The sequence below is a fragment of the Pan troglodytes genome, chromosome 22 (assembly GCF_028858775.2).
Source record: "Pan troglodytes isolate AG18354 chromosome 22, NHGRI_mPanTro3-v2.0_pri, whole genome shotgun sequence".
Lineage (NCBI taxonomy): Eukaryota > Metazoa > Chordata > Mammalia > Primates > Hominidae > Pan > Pan troglodytes.
Window position 1 is genome coordinate 30,394,535 of NC_072420.2, and position 24,697 is coordinate 30,419,231.

Here is a 24,697-nt window from a genome sequence, read left to right on the forward strand (position 1 = left end):
GCTTCAGTCATTTCTCCTCCACAACTGGGTGCAGGCACCTGTATTTGGTCTCAGACCACTGTGCCACTTTCACTGCCTACTGAGAAGAGCATTTTGTGTCTCCTCGTTTGGGTCATAGCTGAGTATATGAAGTAGTGGGTATTTGACTGCTAGGCAAGTCTCATGAACACAGTCACGGGGATACTAGTGTCTTGTGTATCTGATCTGCATGTGGCTGTTAATTTCTCCTTTGGTGGCAGGAATAATTGTGAACCTGGCACTTCGTTCTCATCATATGGTGATCTATCAGCTAGATGCAGGTAATCTAACTCTTTGCAGGGTGAGAGATGACTGAAAACCTGGTTTCTTAGCACTTTTCTTTTGTCTGAGCAAGATTATGTCTCAGGTTCACTGGAAATGACAACCAACCTTTCTGTCCTCCTGAGTTATTGTGTTCTATGTTTCCTTTCAAGACATGGCTAAGGTTATAGAACCAAAACTGCAGCCCTCAATAGCTGCCTATCTCTGGAAATTAAAAAAAAAAAAAAAAGCCTTTTCACCTCATTGCGTATGAATAAAACCTTGCGAAATAAGGATTTTCTGTTTTTATTATTTATAGATTTGATTACTTATATCAATATTCTCAGGATTCTCATGTTGCAGAGAAACTGAAGTTTAAATACATTGTATTGCTACCCTTGAAAAAGTTCACAGAAATTGCTTGTATGTAAAAATGCAAGTTCATGTAACCAAAGCGCGTATTTGACCACATTTAATTGATTTTTTAAAAAATTAGCTTAAATAGCATTACATATCTCTCCCTTAATATTATCACTCTGAATTATAGAGTTCTGATGTACTTTTTTGTTTTACAGGTTTGTTTTTGGTTTCCTGAAAAGAGGCTAGTTAATCTGAACTCCTTAAAACTTCTTATACTGGTTTACCAATGAGACAAGATAGCATTGACACATAATGTTTAAAATGACGATTTAAAATTATATGTAATTATATTGAGTTAGAATTTTGGCAAAACTTTTATATAAACAGTTTTTACACTTTATAAGGTATCCGTTGAAATGTAATTTCCATGTTTCTATTATGTTTGAGATCGTGAACTAATGTAAAATCAAGAAGTTAACTGATGGATAATCTTGAGATATCTGGGTTGCTTCTCATTAAGAGATAATATTGGCATGATGATTACCATTAGTGTGTGTATGTCTGCTTATACCTATAAATGTCTATATACGTCTTATTATTTCTATATGTTACAGAGAAGCTGTAACTTAGAGTCATGTTAATGAACATTTTGGTTTTGCCACTTTGAAGATGATGTTCAAAGAATGCATGTGTCTCTAGGGGGCTGTTTTGTGCAAGCTCATGTGTATAAGGTAATGGGGTATGTTTTTGTTTACAAAGTGAAAAGAAAATATGTTCCAAAGTATGAAACAGTATAGTGAATGGCAAAGCATGAGTGTGTGTGGAGTATAGAAGGTTGGAGGAAACAGGATTTTATTTACCTCAGAGTATAATATATGCACGTAATGAGTCTGAATAAAAACAAGGAAATGTGTTAAAATTTTGGCGAAGTTTACCCAGCTTTAATTGGTTCATTAATAAGATATATATTTTAAGTTTTGTGAATCTTTTTTTCTGCCAAATACTACATTAATGTAACACTATAGTTTTATTTTCTCTCTTTTAAAATGGAATATTTAGCCTGCTCTTAACAAGAAGATAAATTATCACTTACCTTCTATGTCATCGTCTCAGACACTTTCATTCCCATCATCAACACGTGGTTTCTGCTTTACTCTCATGTTTTTCTGAAGGTTTTGCTATAAACTACAGCCTGGAAATAGCCTTTGTCAGAGAATGGCAGTATCAGAGCCTCATGGAAACATGGTGCCAAAAAATACTCTTAACCTATTGGCACTTTAAACGGTCATTGGTATAGACTTTGGATATTAAGGTGTCACTTAGATGAGTAACTGTACCAGAGGATGGAATCAGGATTTTCAGGACTCTTTTTAATAGTCCAGGAGCAGAAGACCTTTGAAAGCCAGGTGTTGATCCAACATCCACTAGTTATAAGACAAGTAGGATTAAGTGAACTGCTGAGGGGAATCTAATTGTGGTTATATGGCTTTAGTATCTTATTATAAGATATCTTGGGATACCTGGGTCATTTCTTTTATTCTTTTAATAAGATATGGTCTTTTAATAAGATATTATTAAATAATAATAAATAAGATAAAAAGGTATTATTAAATAAGATAATAAGATATTATCTTTTAATAAGATATGGCTTTACATATCTTATTAAAAGAATAAAAAGATTCATTCTCTTCCTGATCTGTTTAACTCTCTCTTTGGTAACCTATAAATGACACATTCTTTATATGGCACCTTATTCTCCCTGACCACTCAGAATTCACAGACAACTTACTAGCTTTTATGGCAATGTGGTTATTTGTATGAAATCAATACAAATTTGTCCTTTTTATAACCAGGCTATAGTTGAATAAATTGGCTGTGTAAATAAGGTCACACCAGGTGTGATGGTTCACATTATGTGTCAATTTGACTGGGTGACGGGCCCACATTAAACGTTGTTTCTGGGTGTGTCTGTGAGAGTGTTTCCAGATGAGATGAGCATTTGAATTGGGGGGCCCAATAAAGAAGATTGCTCTCTCCGCTGTGGTTGGGCATCATCCAGTCCAATCTGTTGAGGGTCTAAGAAGAATGAAAGGTGAAGGAAAGAGGAATTTGCTTCTTTTTTTCTGCTTTATTGTTGAACTAGGCCATCTCATCTCATCTTCTACTACCCTCATACTGGGAGTTATACCATCAGCTCCCCTGGTTCTTAGATCTTTGGACTCAGACTGAATTACACCATCTGCTTTTCTGGGTCTCCAGTTTGCAAATGGCAGGTCATGGGACTTCTCAGTCACCATAATTGAATGAGCCAATTCCTCAAAATAAATCATATTCCCTCTCTCTTTCTCTGTCTCTCTCTCTCCTATTGGTTTTGTTTCTCTGGAGAATCCTGACTAATATGCCAGGAATGTATCTGGTTTATTACAAATAATACAGATCTTATTTAATCAGGTGTAGCAAACCCACCATTAAGGAAAAAGTGCCGTACTTCAAATGTGGAACCAGGATTCAGAAAGCCCTCTCTGGAAACTGGTCTGTTATTTGTTCTATGATTTATACGATCATAAACTTACAGGTAAAAAGGAAGACAATTTTCTAGTAGGCCAGGAAATCTATCAGATGTTGGGCACTCAGAGAAATTCACCAAAATGTCTAGGTGCTATAGGAATATTGTGCAGATGCATTTCTTGAATGGAGTTTCTTACCTTTGTGTGGTAGGGTGAATAAATGTCATACTTTTCCCCATTGTCCATGTTCTAATCACTGGAACCTAGAAGGTAGCAACAGAAGCTACACAGATGAGATCAAGTTAAGGATCTTAAAGTGGGGAGATCATCCCGGATTATCTGGGTGGGCCTAATGTAACCACAGGGTCCTTATAAAACGGACCCAGGAAGGGTCAGAGAGACAGAAGATGATGTGATGACAGAAATAGAAGACAGAGAGAAAGAGACTGAAAAATTGAAAGATGCTACTTTCAGTTGAAAGATTGCTGGCTTTGAGGATGGAGGAAAGGGTCCATAAGCCAAGGATTACAGGAATCCCTGGACCTTGGGAAAGGCAAGGGAACTGATTTCCCTCTACAGCATCCAGAAAGAATCGGCCTTACCAACATCTTGACTTTAGCCCAATGAGACTTGTGTTAGAGTTCTGACTGCCAAAGCAGTAGGAGAATTAATTTGTGTTGCTTTGAATGACAATGCTTGTGGTAATTCACCTAAAAAGCAATAGGAAACTAATACACCTTGGAATAAAAAAGCCAGTAAGAGAAAAAAAAATTCTGGAGAAAGGATTCTGAAAATGCAATGAGAGATTTCTTTTGAAATTTTCTTACAGAAGTTAATTTTCTGTCCTTAGTAGCTGCTTGAAACAGCAGCTCTGAATTTGCTATCCATATCCAGAGGCTTCCATGGTCAATGAACATCTTGCACTGCCGCCATGTAAATTAATCAGGTCTAAGCACAGTGACATCAGACTTTTGGTAATATGAATAATCTTTGGAAATTATTTATGACACAATAGGGAACTGCTGAGAAAATTATCTAAAACTTGGAAATAAAACAAAAGAACAACGACTGTATTTCGTTTCAAAGTCACATGGGATCATTGCCTAACAAGTCCACCCAAGGATGATTTAATCCTCTAGAGGATTGTACTTTTGTTTGTTTTACTATTTTCTATTGTCTAAGGTCAAGACTATGAAATTACATGTGGACTTAGATATTTTTTGTCCAACAGAGACCTAACTGATGCAAGTCTAGTACAGAAGATGACCTCAAAGGTTATGGTTTTATTGCTTGTTGAACAGTAATCAATTTTGTCTTTAACTCAGCATATTCATTTCCATTAGCTTCTCCTGTTGGACTATATAACCACTCTTTCTGTGATTCTTTTTTGAACTAGATTTACCATCCAGATGTTTCCTTCATTAAGGAGTTAAGTGTATTTTTGGCACATGCTTACATTACGTTTGCATGAGAGTCGTGTTGATAACTTTATAAAATTATATACTGACAAATGCAAAGTGGCATAAATGTAATCACATTTGGTCCTTACAGCATCTAGATAAGGTAAGCAGGATGGTCCCCAGTTTATTGAGAGGAAAGAGATCCTAAAGTTAGTAAGATGTACCCAGAGGGGTTCAGAACCAGTCTATCTCATGTTCTTTTTCTTCACCAAACTGCATTTCCATCAATGAGATCATGTGAAAGAAATGAAAGCATGTGGGCTTATTTCTCCATTTTACATCCTAACTCTAGACTTTATATGGGTCATAAGGAGAAAACATTCTCAAGCCCAAAATAAAAGGAGAAATAATTTAAAAATTTTCAATCATCACTAAAATCCTGACTTCTCACTCATTTAGTGGCATGTTTGAAGTGTGAGTTGCCCAAGTGGATACCTCTGGGATCTGCTGGGTTCCATTTAGAAAGACAAAGAGCCTCTGCTCTGGCTTCCAGGATCCTATTGCTCAGTTTCTCTGGTTCACCTAGCACAGAGCAGCTTCTCCTGCAAGTCAATGTCACAAGGCTAGAATGGGCTGTCTGCAGGAGTAGAAACAAAATAAACCTTCAGCGTTTTTTGTGCAGTCCTCTTTGCAAGGGGTCTCAGGCCAACTGGAATTGACACATAGCGTTCTATTTGCCATCAGGGTTTAGAGTAAAAGGGATTTCTAGAAAATGAACCGTTGACCTTTGGCTAGTTTGTTGAAACACCTCTAATTTTCTTGCTAGCAATGCCTTTCACAGACCTTCATTGCCTGTCCCATTCTGTTTGTTGACCACTGGATTAAATGGGTCCCAGGACGGTTTTACCTTCTAGGATTTCTGTTTTGGATTACTTGTGTGTTTCTGCTCATAGAGTTACCACATTACCATAAGTGTGGGTGACTTTTGCTGACTTCAGATTTAACTGTGAGACAGTAAAGCATGTTTTAAAGTCCTTTATCTCTAGTCACACAACTGTCCCCACATTGAAACTTCTTGAATATGCCCTACATTCTCTTCCCTTCAGTACATTGTCAGTGCATTCATTTCTCACCAGCTCAAAATATCTCCTTTTCTAGTATTCTGAGATATCAATGATGCTTGGCTTTTATAAAGCACATCACACGGCAATCCATGATAGAATTGCTTTGTGATTTGAAAAGCTGTATGGAAAACAGAAAGATTGAGATAAAACAGGATAATTTAATATAAACAGTAAATTAATGTGTTTCTATTGGCCTCACCAAAAAGAATCACATTGCATTTAAAATTTTAAAAATACCGCTAATAGGCTATTCATTGATTTTCACATATTGTTTACAAACAAATTTTAGTCATAAACCTGACATTGTAAACAAGACACTTTCAGCATAACAATAGTAATTTAAAAGGCTACTTAAATAGCATTTTAATTGCTATCAAGTTTTAAAGTCTGAGCATGACATATTTGGAGAATGACTTTGGAATCAAATGCCTGGGGCTTGAATCTTGGCTCTATCTTTGAGTAGCTGGGTGCCTCTTTGCAAGTTGCTTAACTTCCTCAAGCTTCATTTGCAACAATTAATAGTCTTTACCTAGTCGTTGTGAAAATGAAAAGAGATAGTGCTTCAAAGCATCTAACACAGGACTGTCCGAGTGGAAGCCTAATAAAAATCCAGTTCCCTTATGATCTTGACCTACTTAAGATCTCCTCAACTCCCTTACAGATACGTGATTACTCATAGAGCAGTTTGCAATGAACCCTGCCCTATCTCAGGGACTTCCTTTATGCTGCTTGTCAGTGAAAAACCGACTGCCCTCCTATGTCGTCAGTAATATAATGCAGTGGTTTTTACATTTTAACTGAGCACAAAATCATTGGAACACTGTTTTTAAATAAGTACTTTAGTTAGCTTTAAAAAAGAAGATCCTCACACTACACCATAAGAATCACTGGAAAAGGGCTCAAAGCTTGTCAGCTCCATAGATCTTTGTCTGATACTCATGTTTGCTGACCAATCCCACCAGACAACTTCGAGCCAGTTATTAAGCTTGGGGTCTGATTACAGTTCTGAAGAAGTTTACTCTGATGATTAAGGTATTTATCTATCTATCTATCTATCTGTCCACCCACCCATGTACAGGAAATTAATAGGTAAATAGTAACACTAATAAAAGTCTTATAAAATTGGGAAAGTGAGCTGTGGCTAGTATGGTCAATGCAGTTTTTAGGAGAAGATGAAAAGATTGAGTTAGTCATTGATGATAAACAGGGTCTGACAAACTGCATATTTGTTTATTTCAGTATAGTTATTGGAATGTTGAAATGCTCTCATCATATGGTTGGGCATGTACTTATTGGATCCCATAACCCTATAATCTAGAGGATTTTCAGGCAAAATACAGATTGCTATGGGAAAATGGTTTTTAATATGTTGTAGGCAAGGGAGATCTGCTGAGTCTTTTCAAAGACTGCTTGCCCTGAAAAAAATAGGTTTGCCCCCAAAGATCCTAGTTGTTATAATTATTCTTGGGGTCACCATATCCTCATAGGTCATTCTCTGGGGATTTAGATAACAACCCCTAGCATGGCCTCAAACCAAGATTTTTTCCCCATAGTTTCCTAAATGGAGCACTAGCCTGGTGATAGATTCCATGGCACAACCATAGCAATCCAAAGCTCATACATTAATATGGATCTGAAGGAGGCCTGTAAGTACCAGGGCTGTACCCATGGCCCAGGACCTCCTGCATCCTGTCAGTCCTGGAGGCATTTACGCTGATCTCTGTGCATTTTCCAGTGTTTCCGCAAGGCAACAATAACAGTAGTTATAACTTGCTTTGTGTTTCAGATTCTTCATAAGAGCACTTTCCTGGAACAAAATTTTTAATTGCCTGGAGAATAAAATCCCTCTTTTTTTTTTTTTTTTTTTTTTTGGGACGGAGTTTCGCCCTTGTTGCCCAGGCTGGAGTGCAATGGCACCATCTCAGCTCACCGCAACCTCTGCCTCCCGGGTTCAAGCGATTCTCTGGTCTCAGCCTCCCAAGTAGCTGGGGTTACGGGCATGCAACACTACATCCAGCTAATTTTGTATTTTTAGTAGAGATGGGGTTTCTCCATGTTGGTCAGGCTGGTCTCAAACTCTCGACCTCAGGTGATCTGCCCGCCTCGGCCTCCCAAAGTGTTCGGATTACAGGCATGAGCCACCGCGCCCAGCCCCCACCTTTCTAATATACTATGTATGACTTTTCCCTGCTGTGCTTTCCACCTCCATCTACTGCCATGTTCTGCCCCAATAGCTACTACACATAAACTTTGTGTTCCAACTATGTAGATGCTTCCCCAGACTTTGTGCACATAAGTAATAATTCACGAATTTGTTCCCAGTACTCTCTCTCCCTAAAAATTCTCTCCCCCAGTAAATTTTTAGAAACCTTACTTGATAGAAAGCGAACATCACAAAGGCAGGGATGGGTATCTCTTGTGTACACTAATATATCCCAACAAATAAGGATGGTTCGCGGAACTAGTAAATCCTAACTAAGTTCTTGTTGAATGAGCGATAGAATCTATCAAGGTCAATTCAAATGTCACCTCCTCTCCGAAGCTGTTCCGAACCCTTTTGGATGGAATGCATAGTTTTTTTCTTTGGGGTTTACTAGTATTTTATTCATTAATATATCATATTATAACCCACATCATAGCAGTCTTGTATTACAGTTTGTTGTGTGCATTTTCCTCCAGATGATGATGGCTTCCTTAAGAGCAGGTGTAGTGTGCATTCACCATTTGTCTTCATGGCCCACTATTCCTTTTTTTCTTTCTTTCTTTTTTTTTTGACACAGAGTCTTGCTCTCTCTCCCAGGCTGGAGTGCAATGGCACAATCTCTGCTCACTGTAACTTCTGCCTCCCAGGTTCAAGTGATTCTCCTTCCTCAGCCTCCCAAGTAGCTGGGATTACAGGCACCTGCCATCATGCCTGGCTAATTTTTGTATTTTTGTAGAGACAGGGTTTTACCATGTTGGCCAGGCTGGTCTTGAACTCCTGACCTCAGGTGATCCACCTGCTTTGGCCCCCAAAGTGCTGGGATTACAGGCGTGAGCCACGGCACCTGGCCCCACTATTCCTTTTACAACTAACAGGAATAGATGATACTTAATATAGCTAATTAAGCTGAATTTCGAAGATCTTCCAAGATATATGTAATACTGCTATAATTTCAGAAGATGCAAAAATGATATACTTTAATCAGAAATTATTTTGAAACATGATCCCTTCTCTGTCAAACTTTCCAGTGTCAAAGGCTTTTGCGGTTTCACCTGGCTCACAATATAACCTCATTTTGCCCAACCTCAGTCTCCCGTAACTTTGGATTTCCTGCAAGTAACAAGACTTCAGTGACTCTGGGAAAATCAGTTTACCCCACAGGGCTCCCAAGTCTTCTATAACCTAAAGATTTTGAGCAAAGCAATCACTAACAGTACACCTGTTCTATTCTTTCCTCTATTTGGCCTGGAAATTTGCCCCAATTCCCAACAAGGGCTGAACCCAGCACCCAACAGCCTTGGGAACCCATCCTGGACCTGTTTGAAAGCTAACACTGCACTTTTGAAAGTTAAATCAGAAAAATGGCCAAAGAAGTATGTCCTGTTCTGTAGTGAATCAGTTAGACTGTAGTGCTTAGAGACTCTTCTAACATGGAACAAAGTCTCCTTTTTGGCCTCTTCTGCTAGCTCAACTATTTTCAGACCCAGGAGACTGACTGAACCCATCTCTTGAGGGATACGGTACTCTCTTGTCCATCAAGCAAATACGTTTAGATTTTTAAAAAAAGTAGTGTACTTTTTCTTTCAGCTCTAGGGGTCCTTTATCATTCTTTGACAGGCTTTTATGGTTTAAATTCCAAGTGCTCATTTACTTACAACTTCTTAACTAATCCTTTTGCAGCTGTGCCCATCTGAGCACAAAGACAGGAATAGGGCTTGCCTAAGTAATATCGTGATATTTTAGCAGAATTGCTGAGCAAGCCCTTCAGTTTCGTGTTTCTATCATCACATTAAGCAATACTACTTCAACTCAAATACTTTTCAGCATTTATTTCCTCAGGCTGAGGATTCTGGGGCTTCAATTCACTCAGCCTCTCAAGAACTTTCAGTCAAGTGAGGAAAAGAGTCAAATAAATCCCGTGGCATTTCATGAAACCGCCTCAAAACTACAAAAGACTTAATTAGACTATGGTTATTTGACTTAATGATGTTTTAAAACAATATTCACAAATTGTGAGTGAGAAAAAAAACTGCTTGATGCCATACTTCAAAGATGTCGCTTTCAAAATTGCTTTAAGCATGAAGCAACACACATTCTGCCTATTGTAGAATAATTAAGTTGAAATGGTAAAAGTCAGTTGTTTCAATAACATTACAGTTCAATTGAATCATGTTAATTAGAATAGGTTGGGCTTGTTCTCATTTAGATCCAGCTTAGTTTCATTCTCTCTCTTGGTGTGGAGCAAAATTTGCTATCAGCCATCATTGTATAAAACATTTTATAATAAGTAAAAACCAGTGATAAAAGACGGGCTTTGCAGATCTCTAATTAGCAAACTCCCTTGAAAGTATATTCATCAAAATGCACTTCCAATTTAATTTTTAATAGTGTCATTACCAAGGCATTAAAAAGAAACATAAAACACCTTCCAGAGAAGGAAACACACATCCTGGGAGCAATCGAAGAGTCGCTGTCTTTTGGTGCAGAGAACGCAGCAAGTGAATTTAGTTCTTTTACGGTGTTAAGCCTCATCCTTCAATAACGCTGCTGCAGAAAGTCAGTCTCTTTGTCTTGTCTCACATTTTTTACACCAATCTTGTTGCCATTTAAGTTCTTGCCATGGATTGTTCCCGTGTGCAAGTTTGAGCAATCAGTACTGAATCTAAATGATTTTGGAAACCGTGTGTAGTGGGAGCTCAACAATCAAAAAGTTAATAAAGTGATGCTCTTAAAAGATGCATGTTATGTGCTGATGCTGTCACCTCTAACAGGACTTCCATCCAACCGCCATACATCCCCCAGGTACCCGGGCCCAGTGCCAAGACAGGAGTGTTTTCAGAAGCGCTTGCATCTAAACATTAAAACAGGCTGCTTATTTCCATTTAATGGTCAATTCATTAGCATAGGGAATAGAGACCATTTTATATCTGCCATCAATATTTTGCTTAGTATTTTAAAAATGTCACATTGACAGAGGCCTGGAGTGTGACATCAGATTCAAATATTTTCCTCTGCACCCTTAATGCATTTCAGGCCAAAAGGCATGCTGAAGGGCCTTCTGGGCTGCTATTGTATAGACCAGTGTTGAGGATTTGCAATGGCTTATTTGATTTAGAATATGTTTATTTAAAGTCTGTTTATTCTTTATTGCTCCATGCTCATTTGCATTTGCATATCCTTTCCATTGTTCTGTGGCATTTGACATGTGATACTACTTATTCTCATTAATCTCTCAGTTCCAGTTTATCACATTGACTGTGACTGAAAGGCTTAGGATGACCTAGTGTCCTTTAGTGTCACCTTGATAATCTCTAATTGTCCTTCATCTTTCATCTTTGATATTTCTTCCTCCAAGAAGCCTTACCTAAACTTCAGAGACAGGGTTAGCATTCTTCCTAGGGTTCCCATAGTTTCCTGCAATTATCCCTATTAATGTACACATGGCTGCATGAAATCGATTGCTTACTTGTCTGCTTCTCCTGATTAACTTTTGATTCACTGAGGGCAGGGCATTCGGGCTTCATAAATGCAAATCCAAACCACAATGCAATACCACCTTACTCCCGCAAGAATGGCCATAATAAAAAAATTTTAAAAAGTAGATGGTGGTGTGGATGCAATGTAAAGGGAACACTTCTACACTGCTGGTGGGAATGTAAACTAGTACAACCACTATGGAAAACAGCGTGGCGATTCCTTAAAGAACTAAAAGCAGAACTACCACTTGATCCAGCAATCCGAGTACTGTATATCTAACCAGAGGAAAATAAGTCATTAAACAAAAAAGATACCTGCACATGCATGTTTATAGCAGCACAAATTCACAATTGCAAAAATATGGAAGGAACTCAAATGCCCATCAATCAACGAGTGAATAAAGAAAGTGTGATATATATATGCACAATGGAATACTACTCAGCCATAAAAAGGAATGAATTAATGGCGTTCACAGCAACCTGGATGAGACTGGAGACTCATTATTCTAAAGTGAAGTAACTTAGGAATAGAAAACCAAACAATGTATGTTCTCACTCATAAATGGGAGCTAAGCTCTCAGTATGCAAAGCCATAAGAATGATACAAGGGGCCGGGTGCGGTGGCTCACGACTGTAATCCCAGCACTTTGGGAGGCCGAGGTGGGCAGATCACGAGGTCAGGAGATCAAGACAATCCTGGCTAACAAGGTGAAACCCCGTCTCTACTAAAAATACAAAAATTAGCCAGGTGTGGTGGTGGGCGCTTGTAGTCCCAGCTACTCGGGAGGCTGAGGCAGGAGAAAAGCGTGAACCCAGGAGGCAGAGCTTGCAGTGAGCCGAGATTGTGCCACTGCACTCCAGCCTGGGCAACAGAGCGAGACTCCGTCAAAAAAAAAAAAAAAAAAAAAGAATGATACAATGGTTTGGGCACGATGCCTCACGCCTGTAGTCCCAGCACTTTGGGAGGCCAAAGCGGGCAGATCACGAGGTCAGGAGATCAAGACCATCCTGGCCAACATAGTGAAACCTCGTCTCTGCTAAAAATAGAAAAATTAGCCGGGTCTGGCAGCGTGCACCTGTAGGCCCAGCTACTCAGGAGGCTGAGGCAGGAGAATTGCTTGAACCCAAGAGGCAGGGGCTGCAGTGAGCCGAGATTGTGCCACTGCACTCCAGCCTGAATGACAGAGTGAGACTGTCTCAAAAAAAGAAAAAAAAAAAAAGGATTCAACGGACTTTGGGGACTCAGGGGGAAAAGAGTGGGAAGGGGGTGAGCGGTAAAATACTACAAATTGGGTTCCGTGTATACTGTTTGAGTGATGGGTGACCAAAATCTCACAAATCACCACTAAATAACTTACTTATGTAACCAAACCACCTGTTCCCCTAAAACTTATGGAAATAAAAAATTAAAAAGTAAAATAAAATTAGGACCTAAGAAAAGGAAAAACTCATATTCAATGATCATTCTGTACCACTTGGTGAATTTCTCAGTTAAACACACTGAACATATTTCTTTAATGGAGGCATGATGGTAGAACAGAAGCAGCAACAGAAGCAGCATGGATTTTGGTTTCCCACAGCCCCAGATTCAAATCTACCTGCACCTTTACCAGGGACAAGTTGATCAAACCAACTGAGGTCTATTTTGCCATTTGTCAAGCAGGAATATAAAAATCTACAGTGCAGGAATGTTGTGAGGATGAGAGCTAAATATTATTCATATCTAAGCATCAAAGGATGACCAAAGATAGTCACGGTTCTCTTTACTCCTGAGAGATTTCCATTAAGTGCAGTGATTGGATTCAACCTCTATCCTTAGAGATGCTGTGTCATCTGCAAAGCTCGGCTCCTTATAAAGACGTGCATGTATAAGGCTAGTATAAAGCCTATGATGTTAAGAAGTTATTCGCCAAGTAATTTAGGATGTGTAACTGCATGCATACTAGCTTAAATGTTGACAGGGACCCAGACCATCTTGAATTGGCCAGCAGGTAAAAGCAAGTATCAGCTCTGCAGTTTTCAAATGTTGGATATTAACTGAGACGTAACAGGTATTTCTTGCCTGAGTGGACTTTTTCTTGCAGCAAATCACTAGGTGATTTCATGCAAGGTTTACAGCAGTTTTACTGGGATGAGGGCATCTCATGTGAAAGGTTACAAGGCAAGAATAAAATCAGAATTGGCAGCCAATCAAGCAATTTGTTGAAAGAAATGGCTTGTTTCCACCATGGCCTTTCTTTAAACTTCATTGAAATAGAGGACATGCTGTACCCTTTGAGGGCAAAGCACTTCGTTAGACTTGCTTCCAGAGAGATCGTCACCTATTTTCATTCTCTTTAGGATAAGCTGGACTTTTCTGAAGTTAAATCTCACTTGTGATTTTCTCTGAGGCTGAGATACCAGCAATTTGCCTTGGACCAAAGGAAAAAAAAAAAAAGCTGTGAGGTGATGTTTTGGGGAAAGACACTGAAGTTAAGTGAAAACCAGGATGTGTTTTACCTTCTTCTCTAGTCTAAGTTACATAAATGGTATGAAAGTCATATATATATATATATATATATATATAGTAATAATATATAATATATAGTCATAAAATATATATCATATATAGTTATAGATATTATTTCCTAGAGCAATGTGTGATATATAGATGTGTGATATATATCATATATGTAATTAATTCTATATTCTATATATGCTCTCTGTATATATTATTTATATAATTCTACATGTACAGAATTTTGAAAAAAAAATATATATCTTATATTGCTCTAGGAAAATAATTTAAAATTTGGAGTATTCTTTCTTGGCACTACATAACCATAAGCTTTGGAGGACACTGACTAAACCCAATTGTGAATTAATTTAGCCAACAATGTGCCTTCCTAAATTTTAAAAAGAAGAAAGCCAGCCTTCAAATTAAGAGAAGACAAAATTCTAGTTTCTCAATTGTCAGAAACAGAAAGTAATAGCAGTACATTAAAAATCATTTCTGAATCATAAATCTTTGCTCATACACCTGTTGAGAGAAGTCAGGGATGACACATAGGAACTGGTAGGAATTTTCAGTTTCTTCCTAAGAACACTCAAATGTGGCACCTGACAGAAATCCTGCTATGTAATTAGAAAATTGATATAAATATTCATTGGGCCTGAGGGGTGTGTGTGTGTGGGGGGAAGACGATCTAAAACCTAAAACTCTTTGTTTCATTCTCAATTCAAAATGCAGATGGGCAAATTATGCATCTATATAGTCCCAAGCTAAAGATCCAAATTTGCTAATTTCTTACTTTGTAGTAATAGTGAACCCTCTTGCTATAAATTCCACATAGTGTGATCATCTAGTTCTGATTTGCCCAGTATTATCTAGATTTTAAAATGGAAGGTCCCATGTCCAGGGGAGATACTCTCAGTCCCAGGTGAAAACCAGAATCATTTATTACCCTACTTCTAGGACAAGTCTGGTATGAAACGGTCTTTTTTCCCAGTAAGTAGCCTCAAAGTATCAGTCAGGGTGTACTAATTTCAGAATCAGTAAAATATAGTGCCCCACAGTATAGATACAACATCCACTTTACACTTGGTAGGTTCCCAGGATCATAGCACTACTGGAGAAGGTCACATGGATTCTCTAATTCCTTAAATTTGTAGGTAAATCAATTATTTATAAATAAAATCCTATGTGAGGTGTTCTAAGAATAACTTCTTTTTTCTTTTTTTTTTTTTTTTGAGTTGGAGTTTCGCTCTTGTTGCCCAGGCTGGAGTGCAATGGCACGATCTTAGCTCACTACAACCACTGCCTCCCAGGTTCAAGTGATTCTCCTGTCTCAGCCTCCTGAGTAGCTGGGATTACAGGTGCATGCCACCACACCTGGCTAATTTTTGTATTTTTAGTAGAGAAGGGGTTTCATCATATTTGCCAGGCTGGTCTCAAACTCCTGACCTCAGGTGATCCACCCGTCTCAGCCTCCCAAAGCGCTGGGATTACAGGCTTGAGCCACCACGCCCGGCCTCTAAGAATATTTTCTTGCTCAAAGAATCCTATAGTAAACCTTTTTAAAAAGTAGTTGTTCTTGTATTTTGTTTTGAAAAGCTGAATTGCTATTCTGGTCTTGTTTAAGTTGGGAGTACTCTACGTTGGAAGACATGCTTTAGAATAAAATCTACGTGGTTGAAATCAGTGTTTCTTCTCCTACCTATAGTAGTCACTATTGGTGTCCTGTCCAATTCTCCTCCACCAGCCTGGTACATTCATGCCCTAGCTACAGGCAGTGTTGGTTATCCCTGGTCTACGAGAGCCTGCTGTTTCTGAGATGCCAGGGAGATCCTGTCCCAAATTCCCAGAAGGGTGATGACCAATAGCCAATGAATGAGTACTACTGGGGTATGCTAGCCTCCTAGGGGCACCATGCACATTTGGATGAAAATTTATGTTCTAAAGGTCCCCTGTGGGATATGGCTAATATTTGATTTCTCCTAGTTTCTTCCTCTGTCTCATCCAACCTTCCTTACTCCATTACTGGTTTCTCCTGAGAGCACTTCCTCAATAGGTCACTTGCACAAGATTCCCCATCTTAGGCTGTCCCTCTAGGGAAACTGACCTCTACTATATCTTATGATACGTGAATCCATAATTTACTAAAATTTTATTCCCAACTGGCAAATTTGCTGTTTCTTTGTCTATTCATGGTAATAATTATAATATCTTCAAGACAACGTGGAAACTTACTATAAGATCATAAGAAGGAGGATGATGGAAGGTAACAAATTGACTGCCTATCAGACTATATATCATCTCAGTTATTGTATCAGTCTGTTCTCATCCTGCTAATAAAAACATACCTGAGATTGGGTAATTTATAAAGTAAAGAGGTTTAATGGTCTCGCAGTTCCGCATGGCTAGGGAAGCCTCACAATCATGGCAGAAAATGAAGAAAGAGCAAAGGAACATCTTATATGGCAGCAGGCAAGAGCGAGAGCATGTGCAGGGGAATCCCTCTATAAAACCATGAGATCTCGTGAGACTTATTCACTATCACAAGAACAGCATGGGAAAGACCCACCCTCATGATTCAATTACCTCTCACAGGGTCCTTCCCATGACACATGGGAATTATGGAAGCTATAATTCGAGATTTGGGTGGGGAAACAGCCAAACCATATCAGTTAGTTATGACCCAAACCCTGCAAGACAGGCTTTTGAAAAATCTCCTTAAAAAAAAAAATCAATAGGAAGCTGAATTTCAGGCCAAGATGACGCCATAAGTTAATGAGAAACCCAAGCTTAACTTAGGTTGTCTCATTCCAAAGACTTTGTTATTTGTGTTTATTTTATCTTCCTTTACTTCTTCGTTTTTATCTTTAATTGCTCAACATATAAATCCAGCTTAAAAATATCCTTATTTCATGAATAACCTCAATAACTCTCAAAATGAATATTGTTTAGCTTGAGTTTTTCATAAGCTATAATTAATTTCAAAAGTTCATACTGAAATAAATAAAATAGAATGAATAGAAAGCACTGGTATAATGTAGTAGGTGTTTGACCCTATATAAGAGTCAACATGCTATTCACTAAGTATAAAGTGTGGATTCTCCAACTAAACACATGCAGAATAATTGTCTAATGCTGAAGTAATCTTTCATAGAGAGAATTTCATTTATTGTCTTTATTTTTGAAATGTTTTGTTGGCAAATCTTGTTGACATAATGTGGATAATTGCCATCTTTGGCTGAACGTGTTTTTTGTGTATAATGATGCTATGATTTTATTTCTAAAAATAGTGGGATGAAAAGAAAATGTGTAATGCATTGAACAGAGCAAACTTAGTAGAGGTTCAAAATTAGGTGAACAGTTTGTCACACTTAAGATCTTCATTATTCCTTTAAAATTAAATCCATTGCAATTATTGAAATTGTCCTCTAAAATATTTGGCAGTGACTACTCTCACGACATGTATTGATGCAGAAAAATGTTTATTTTTCCCTTTCTTATTCAGAAGAATTTTAAACACAAATGCTGTCATTCCTTGATTAGAACCTTTTTTGTGTTATAAATCATAACTAGACTACTTGAGTGAATCTAGATTTAGGTAATTAGATGTTAGTACCAGCCTGTTTTCCATTGCAGAATGTTTAAAAATGGTATAAGATATTTAGAAGGGAGGAAAAAGGCATTTTTTAGAAGTCATTTTTTAAAGGCATTGCCTTTACTCTTATTAATCATGCCACTTAAATTTTAAAGCTGTATTTAATATGCAATCAATAAAAAAAGAAATGAGTAGAAAATCTCTAACATTTATAACCAAAAGGTCAGTTCAAGTTATAACTTTTGTCAAAACCTGAATTTCCAAGGCAAACCTTAGAATCATCTATTTAAGTAAAAGCCAACAATGAATGTTTTCCTCTGTTTCTCTGAGTGATTCTTCTTAAGCTGCACATAGAGGAAGTCAGTATTCAAGTATTATTTTCAAGTTGTAATTAGCTTGAAGTTTAAATCACTAGTTTGTAATTTTAATAATATAGATGACTAAAGCCCAGGCTGGGGGCTAAACCTGTGCTTTGGCTTACGGAGGACCAGGAAGGAATGGTGGGAGGTTAGTGGAGAGGGCTTGCCCTCCTTCTCTGCAAGACCCATCCACTCTCCAGCTCACATCTCTGACTCTCCTGCTGTTCTGGAAATTAGGGAGAAAGAACAGTTTGATCCAGGCCTTTCTTCTTCCCTTCTCACTACCTCCTGTTCCTCAGGGTGAGCTCACAGCAGGTCTGTGTTGCTCTGTTAGATCCTTATGTAGTCTAACATGTGGAGGGCACGAGGCCATGCTTATTTTGCCTTAAGTTAATTGATGTGTCTATTAATATCTTCCGTACTGTGGATCGTTATGAAGCTTTACTTGTGAATAATGCAATATAAAGCACATCATAATATATACCTCACGCCATTGGTTATATTGAATTATACAGGGGTAGAGGACGGGCAACATAATTTAACTTTATCTTAATGCCTAAAATGCAATCTTTCTCAAACTTGCATAAGATCACCTAAGTTTCTGGGAAGTGAATGTGAGAAGTAATTCATTTTCAGAGGTTTTGTCAGGTGATTTGGTGCACACTTAATTGTGAGAATCTCTGGCCCACAGAATTGTTCTGGATCCTTAGTAGAGCATAGAAGGCCCTTGATTATCTGGCCTCTGCTGATACCATTTAACCTCTTACCATACTTCATTCAGCCGCCAACCAGTTCCCAAGAGTGGAGTGTTCTTCCCCACCATGCTACCTGCCACTCTCCAATTCATCCTCCAAAGCTGAGGCCAACCCTCATGTCCTCTGAGAAGGTTTTAAAGTAACTGAAGTACTGAGGTGGAAGAACTCTACTATCCTGACAACCACTCCCCCATACCTGTTATAATGTGACCAAATGTATGCAAATATGTAATGCACATATTTGCTTTCATGTCTTTCTTCATGTTGAACTCTGCTTCCTCGAAGTTAGGGACCATGTCTCTCTTGTCTTATTAGTACAATTCCTGCCAGCACTTCCAGCACATAGTATATCTTGCTCAATATTGATTGCAAAGTGCATGTTTCAGAGTCATCCTAGTAAATGTTATGCATGACTATTTGTCCTTTAATTAAATGGTTCTACTCCTGAAGAGTGAATATGAGTAAAGTTATGGGCAAAGTTGTGTCCCCCCAAATTCGTATGTTGAAGCCCTAACCCCCAGCACCTTAGAATGTGACTATATTTAGAGATAGGGCCTTTATAGAGGTAATTAGGGTTAAATGAGGTCATAAAAATAGGGCCCTAATCCAATATCTTAGTCCATTTGTATTGCTGTAACAAAATAACACAGACTAATTTATTTTTAAAAAGAAATTTGTTTATCACAGGCTTGGAGGCTGGGAGGTCTAACATTAAGGTGCCAGCATCTGGTGAGGGCCTTTTTGCTAAGTCATCTCATGGTGGAATGTGGAAGGGCAAAAGAGCATCAGAGAATGCATGCACATGAGAGACGGGGGACCAAACTCATTCTTTTATCAGGTATGGATAACAGCAGTAATCCATTCATGAGGGCAGAGTCCCATGCTTTAATCACCTGCTGAAGGTCCCACCACTTAACGCTGTTGCATTGGGGATTAAGTTTCCAACACATGAACTCTGGGGGACACATTCAAATCATAACATCCAGGGTGAACAGTGTCTTTATAAGAAGAAACATTGCCAGAGATGAACACATGAAGAAAACACCAGGGGAGGACACAGCAAGAAGGTGGCCATCTCAAGTCAGGGAGAGAGGTCTCAGAAAAAACCAAACTTGCTGACACCTTGATGCTGGGCTTCCAGCATCACTTCTCCTTTTATTTGTATTTCAAATAGAATTTGTATTAATAGGGCACTGTTTGACAATTCTCTCTCTAGTTTTTGCTAATTGATTCATGCACTCCAGTCATAATTTTACTGGTGGATGTCAATGTTTAGCACCATTGGTTTTTGTATGTGTTGATGAGCACACTATTTCTAGCCTGGGAATTGTGAAGAACAATCAATTATACTAAATGAATCACCCAGCGCATTTTCAATATGAACCTTTGGCAAGGAGTCTTCCTTTTTGCCCTGGATGCCTGAAGAATGGGTTCCGTTAGCAATGCAGTATTTGAAAACAAATGTTGCATGTTGAAATGGTGATCAAATCACATTTCGGAGTTTTGCAGTTGTAAGAGGGCCTATTCCAACACTTACTACACAAATTCAAAGGGTAAAAAATTTGAGTTATGTGATGAAAATATTTTAAGACAGGAAAATATGGTTTAAATAAACTCTCTGGGTTCTTGTAGAGGACTACTTGTTACCTCTGTAGCATAATTTATCAGGTTCTTGTATTACAGTAACTATGCTAGCTATTATCTTAACTATTTGTATTGCAAACATTTATTATGTACTTATACATAATAACTATGTATTATGTCAGTTATTCATGTTAGCACTCTCTTTCCCAATTAGTTGTTAACTTTTTGATGGTGGAAAGTATTTTACTTACGTTTGAATTCCATTACTAGCATTTGGTAGATATCCAAAATATTTGTGGAAGGCATAATTGAATAAAGCAGCACTTCCAAAAGTTACACACATTTAAGTCATGAGAGAAAAGTAGAGGGAAGGTACCAAGACCTAGGGAATCAGGATCTGCTTTCTGCTGGCCATGACACTGAGGAAAGGTGACAGGATTACAATGCGGGAGAAAGAGATCCCTGTGCCCCACACTATCACCCCATTGTCCCTTTTTCTCTCCATGGAAGATTTGGGTTGGTACACATGGCCTTGAGCAGGTCACATGATTTCACCTCTTTGGTGGTGGAACTGAAGGGGCAGTCAGACTCAATTCCTGTGCATTCCCAAATCAGTTCTTACACCTCGGTTCAACTCTTATGAGATTTTTCTTTGAATTTTGAAGGCTTTCCAAGTTTAGGAATTCCCTATTGTCCTGTGAATGTGCAGGAGAGGAGTGACACCTTTAAACATGAATTAATAACTCATTAATTAAGGTAATCATTCATTTGGTTAACAGACTTTCCTTTTGTTAACACTTTAGTATAGAATTTCTGAGAGTAAGATCAAGAGGCTAAGGTACCCTTGGGGAATATAGTAAAAGGAAAAGAGAACAAAGAAGGCATTTTATGGATTTCAAAAATTTGTTTATACTTAGTTCTGACTTTTGAATAGAAGACTTAGATGCAATTCATCATGGCGTTATTTCATTTGTTTTTAATTAAAGAAGGCTCACTCAGTATCTATTGTATAAACATAGCCCTGATGGAATAACTGTACAATTACTGTCTTTCTCAGGTCCACAGAGTACTATACAATGACAAATATCTGAAATTCACCCTTCATCTAAGCAATGTAATCCATGTCAGGTCACCCACAATTTTAAGTCAGTTCTCAGAAAAGTTATTTAAAAACAAATCTGAAGTATACACAATAATGGTGATGAAAATAAACATTAAGCAAAGGAAGAAATGATAAACATAACCTTTAGACCACATAACTTCCTAGGATGTCAGCTATTTCAGGAACTGAAATGATCCATTTATCATATGTTCATCTGTTCAATATATAATTATTTTAACTATTATGTGTGCTGTTTATAACCCATTATCTTGCAATAACAGCTTGCATGGATCACTGCATAATTAAAAAATATAATAGCTTTTCTTGCCAATATTTGATTTCCAACTCTAAATCTGCTGACTTTAACTATGTCTATGCCATGTACTCTGGGTAAACTGGTTTTTATTTCCTAAGGATTTATCTTAGAATATACACCTGGGTTTTCTTTTACAAAAAGCTAGTTTTGTTTGGCTCTGGTTCATGTGGTGGCTTGTTTTCTGAAATGGAATAAATTGGCTTCTGTACATGCAAATCAACTAAATGGGCAGGATCACAAACCTGAGACATTCATATAGGTGAAGTGGGTGGGAATGGGGCTCTTGTCTAATTAGCTAGATAATGTGGTCAATAAAACCCAAAAATCAGATTAGTCAGTCTCAAATTACTCAAATTACTTTGATCATATTAATCATATAATTGTCTTTGTTGCCCAGATGCCGATCATTATAGGTAAATAATATGTTATTTATGGATGGTTTATCTATGAAGATAAACAAAGGATTCCACATGGGTTGAATTCATGTCTTGCTCTAGTTAGTCTGGTTGAGTGAGATATTATTTTAAAGGAATATTTATTTAGTCACCAAGATTTATTGAGCCCCTACTATATGCAGGAAGAGAGCTAGGTACTAAGTTAATAAAATGAATTTAACAGTTCTTGTTTCCAAGAAATGCAATAAATACTGGAGAGGTAGACACATAGAAATGTATTTATAGTACAATGATAAAAATGCAATGGTGAAGATATACACAGTGTAGTTTTGGATAAATGAGGAAAGGAGAAATGTGTGTGTGTGTGTGTGTGTGTGTGTGTGTGTGTGTGTGTGCTATTTGCCAAAGCTTTCTGGAAAATGTGATGCCTGAGCTGAGCTGTTGGGTTTAGTCCAACATAGAAGAAGAGGAAGTGGCAGAAAGGGCATTCTTAGCAGAGGAAAAAAGATGGACAGCAGCACAAGTAGACACTGAGGAAAAGGCACAATGTCTCATCCTGTGATTTTGGAGAAAGAGAATGGGCATGAAAAAAGTTTGCTAAATGGGTTGTTGGAAATTGAAGGTGTTCACACCTACTAAGTTCAATTTTCTTCCTTTTTTTTTTTTTGAGACAGAGTCTTGCTCTGTCGCCCAGGCTGGAGTGCAGTGGCGGATCTCAGCTCACTGCAAACTCCGCCTCCCAGGTTCAAGCGATTCTCCTGCCTCAGCCTCCCGAGTAGTTGGGACTAGAGGCGCCCGCCACCACGCCCGGCTAATTTTTTGTGTTTTCAGTAGAGACAGGGTTTCACCGTGTTAGCCAGGATGGTCTCGATCTCCTGACCTTGTGATCTGCCTGCCTCGGCCTCCCAAAGTGCTGGGATTACAGGCGTGAGCCACCGCGCCTGGCCAATTTTCTCACATAAGTTGGCAGTAAGTTGAGAATGAAGGTAGTAAAGTTTGAATTGTGGCCCAGTGAAATAATAAATTGCCGAGGGGAATGGAAGAGATGAGTAGACACAAGTAAAAGGATTGAGAGGTGGCCCTAGGAGCCTAGCTACTGTTGGACACAATGGATTTGCCATGAGGTGGAACTGCAAGGATGGATGATTTTTTGAGATACATCCTTGCCTGGGCATCGGGAAAGAGAAGGCACACTATAGTACTGACACAGCATTAGACTTTTCTTATGTGGGTGTAGCAGAAAATGAGGTGAAAAGGAATTAAGGGTATTCCTGAAAGGGTAGTATTCTAGACGGTTTTGAAAAGAAAGAGAAGCCAATAGGAGGTAGATAGATAAATAAAATGGAGGGAACATAAAGCCAGGGATCTCCATGAAGCAACAGAAAAATACAGTATGGAGAAATTTGACACTATATAGTTGTGGTAGGGAGAATTCTGAGATGAACCTCTGTGACCTATGCCCTTTGTAATTCCCTCCCCTTGAGTGTGAGTGGGACCTGAGAATATGGTGGGTGTCATTCTATTGATTATGGCAAAGGGAAAGGAATGTTTTGCGATGCAATTAGGTGTCTGTAATCAATTGACTTTGACTTAATAAAAAGTACGATTATCCTGCGGGGGAGGGCTGACCTAATCAAAGTAGTTCCTTAATAAAAAGGGATTTAGAAAACAGAGATTTGCTCTCTTCTGGTCTTAAGGAAACAAGCTGCCAATAATGTCGGCAAAAAGTGAATTCTTCCAACAACTACGTGAGCTTGGAAGAGGACCTTGAACCTAGAATGAGACTGCAGCAGCCCTAGCCAACACCCTTCTCAGCTTCGTGAGACCCTGAGCAGAGAACACAGCAAATTTGTCCAGACTTCTCATCTACAGAAACTGAGATAATAAATGATTGTTGTTTTAACATCCCTAGTTTGTGTGCATGTGTGTGTTTTTGTTTTGTTTTGTTTTTTGTTTTTGTTTTTGAGACAGGCTCTGTTGTTCTCTCTCTGTCACCTAGGCTGGAGTGCAGTGGCGAGATCATGGCTGTTTGCAACCTCTGTCTCCCGGGTTCAAGTGATCCTCCCACCCTCTTGAGTAGCTAGGACCACAGGCATGCACTACTATGCCCGGCTAATTTTTTTTGTTTGTTTTTTTATTTTTTGTAGAGAGGGGGTTTCACCATGTTGCTCAGGCTGGTCTAGAACTCCTGAACTCAAGTGATCCGACCACCTCAGTCTCCCAAAGCGCTGGGATTACAGGCCTGAGCTACTGCACCTAGCCAGTTCGTGGTAAGTTTTTATGCAGCAATAGGAAACTATTATGCTGGTAAAGCTAAAAATGCATACAAGCAGCAGTCCTACTTCTAGGTGTATGGTCTCAAGCTGGGTTGTTGTTACAGATTGAATAATTGTGTACCCCCACATTTATATGTTGAAGTCATAACCCCCAATGTGATGGTACTAGCAGGTGAGGTCTTTAGATGAAAATTAGGCTTAGATGAGGTCATGAGGTGGAGTCCCCATGGTGGGATGAGTGTCCTTGTAAGAAGAGAAATACAGCAGTGCTGCTTCTCTTTATTATGTGAGAATACAATGGAAAGATAACCATCTACAAGCCAAGAAGAGGGCCCTCACCGGAACTTGACCATGATGGCACTTTGATCATGGACTTTTTAGCCTCCAGAACTATGAGAAATAAATGCCTTTTGTTTAAGCCACCCAGTCTAAAGGATTTTGTTATAGCAGCCCAAGCTAAGACAGCTGTTCA

At 38.5% G+C, this 24,697-nt stretch overlaps 2 protein-coding genes across 11 annotated transcripts in view; one reads left to right on the top strand and one right to left on the bottom strand.

The window, feature by feature from the left end:
• BACH1 (BTB domain and CNC homolog 1) overlaps window positions 1-24,697 on the top strand; it is a 451,645-nt gene that overhangs the window by 307,057 nt on the left and 119,891 nt on the right. Inside the window, exon 6 of one of the 4 annotated variants that reach the window (XM_063803727.1) lies at window positions 23,647-23,853. The exons of 2 other annotated variants lie outside the window; for them this stretch is intronic. The gene's annotated coding sequence lies outside the window, so the exon portion shown is untranslated. Of the gene's footprint in view, window positions 1-23,646; window positions 23,854-24,697 lie in introns of those variants that run through there. One more of the 4 variants, XM_063803725.1, reaches the window with a different exon arrangement.
• The window catches only part of GRIK1 (glutamate ionotropic receptor kainate type subunit 1), a 377,043-nt gene that overhangs the window by 68,906 nt on the left and 283,440 nt on the right, over window positions 1-24,697 (bottom strand).